This window comes from Tupaia chinensis, unplaced genomic scaffold (genome assembly GCF_000334495.1).
Source record: "Tupaia chinensis unplaced genomic scaffold, TupChi_1.0 Scaffold000549_1, whole genome shotgun sequence".
In the NCBI taxonomy this organism is placed as follows: Eukaryota; Metazoa; Chordata; class Mammalia; order Scandentia; family Tupaiidae; genus Tupaia; species Tupaia belangeri.
In genome coordinates, this window is record NW_006160061.1 from 417,821 (window position 1) to 420,409 (window position 2,589).

Consider the following 2,589-nt stretch of genomic DNA (forward strand, 5'->3'; position numbering starts at 1 on the left):
GGATTATTGACATTCTATCCATTAAGAGTTAGATTTAGATATTTTCAGAACTCCCTCAGACTTTTTAGCTGGAAGGTGGTGTGGGGGTGGGTATCTTCATCTGAATCACAGCACAGAAAATTATTAAAGCAATTGCTTTCTCAGTTTTCACTAAGATAGTGCCCAATTAGTATCATCCAAGACACTAAAAAAAAAGTAACATAGCTATATATGTTGATAACTTACGGTCAAATTTTGGTATTCTCTATTCTCTCATATTGCTTTTACATTCTCAATCTTGATTTGCACCTTGCTTGACTGAATATTTTCTTTTTTAGCAAAAAGTTTTATTTTGCAAAGACTCATGAGCACTATAAACTAAGATTTTACATCCTTCAGAATATATTTATTCTTAACCACATAGGGACAGATCACTTTGCAAAATGTATAATTAAGGGTTTCCAAGGGCTCGTGCATGGTGCAGCAGTAAGTGACACTCTGAAGGCTGATCTACATGGGCATGTTCCAGCTTTTTGTCCAGAGACTTTTCTGAGATGCTTGGCACATGCATGCCTATGATCTGAGACTGGCTATGGGTGAAAGTGGACTGCAGCATCAAGATCCTTTTGTTTCTGTTTTCCTGACCCTTTTCCTGACAGAAGAAATAAACTTAAAAAAAATCCTATTGCAAAAATTTTAAAGACAAAAAAATGTAAAGTTCTCTGTAAATAAATATATTGGCTTGTCATAAAAGTCATGACATATTTTTTCATATTTTTCATGCAAAAAAGGGTCAGGACTTTTTTGACAACCTAATATATATGTACATGTATTTAATACATCATGATGGGGACTTTATATAAAATGTAAAACTAATCTCAGAATTAAAACATTTTAATTTTCTATTGCTTCCAATTTATAAAACTATTGTATTTATTATTTGTACTTAGATAAATAGTCAGGGGGCTCTTCTGGCCCCAGACTCCTCAGCAGCCAGGGTGTTTTGGTGCAGACATGGCCAAGTCCAAGAATGACATCACCCATAACCAGTCCCGAAAATGGCATAAAAATGGCATCAAGAAACCTCGATCACAAAAATATGAATCTCTCAAATGGGTGGACCCCAAGTTCTTGAGGAACCTGTGCTTTGCCAAGAAGGACAACAGGAAGGATCTGAAGAAGATGCAAGCCAACAACGCAAAAGGCCATGAGTGTGCGAGCAGAGGCCATCAAGGCCCTTATAAAGTCCAAGGAGGTTCAGAGAGGTTTCCCGAAGGGCAGCAGCCACAAGCTCAGTCGTCTTGCCTACATTGCCCACCCTAAGCTTGGGAAACATGCTTGTGCCCACATCGCCAAGGGCCTCAGGCTCTCTGGGCCAAAGGTCAACAAGGCCAAGGCTCAGACCAAGACCCAAACCAAGGCCCAGGTCTCAGCTGCAGCTCCGTCTTCAGTTCTGGCTCCAATCAGGCTCCCAAAGGTATCTAGGACCCCACAAAATCTCCATAGTAGAGGCTTCTGCCAGCATGACAGAAAGACTGGTAAACCCTGGGCTGCTCTCGAAGTGGGGCTGGTATCCTCCAGTGCTGTGTGTACAAATAAACCTGAGGTAGGGGGGAAAAACAGAAAAGAAAAGAAAACCAGTCAGGGGACAGCTTTGAGAGAAAATATGAGATAATTGTTGCTCAAATCTTTTTACCTATAGAATGTACTTATGTCCAAAGGGAAATACAAATCTTCAATTCAGAAAAAAGTTTAAACCTGGAAGGTAAGGGCATTAGAGTTGTCACCATATGAGAAATTAGTGAATTTATTAGGAAAGATAAAATTACTCCTCCTCCCAAAAATATAGATAATTAGATGGTCAGAAGTAGGAAGAAATTCAGGAGAAAGTGTCATGGAAGACAAATGTTTCCAAAAGCAAGAAACAATCACCCAAGGCAAACACTATTATACTTGAATAACTACATGTACTAGTAAGCTCTAGAATTTTTTCATCAGAAAGTAAACCTTCATTTGTTACTGTTAGTCATTGGTAATACACAATCGAACAGTTATAAAAGAGTTCTGCGGGGGACCAGCAGGTGGCATGGTGGTTAAGGCGTTGGACACTCCCACATGACCGACCACAGATCGAGTTTTGGACCTGGTGGCTTGCTTCCTCACTTTCCATCTTTCTCTTTCTCTCTGTTTTTCTCTCTCTGGTCCAATATCCATAAATGAATGAATAAATAAAATTAAATAAATAATTATTTTTAAAAAAGACTACCGTGGGCAAACATTACATATTATAATGAAAATTAATATCTATAAATTACATGACCGACCACAGATCGAGTTTTGGACCTGGTGGCTTGCTTCCTCACTTTCCATCTTTCTCTTTCTCTCTGTTTTTCTCTCTCTGGTCCAATATCCATAAATGAATGAATAAATAAAATTAAATAAATAATTATTTTTAAAAAAGACTACCGTGGGCAAACATTACATATTATAATGAAAATTAATATCTATAAATTACATGTATGTGACATTACATATTATAATGAAAATTAATATCTAGAAGTTTTATGTATGTGAGTGTGAGAGAGAGTGAGAGAGGGAGGTAGAAAAAGA

The 2,589-nt window shown here is 37.7% G+C and overlaps 1 pseudogene; it reads left to right on the forward strand.

Moving 5' to 3' along the window:
• The first annotated feature begins 993 nt into the window (after nt 1-993).
• Nucleotides 994-1,654, forward strand: LOC102487324 (60S ribosomal protein L29 pseudogene; annotated as a pseudogene).
• The last annotated feature ends 935 nt before the right edge of the window (nt 1,655-2,589 follow it).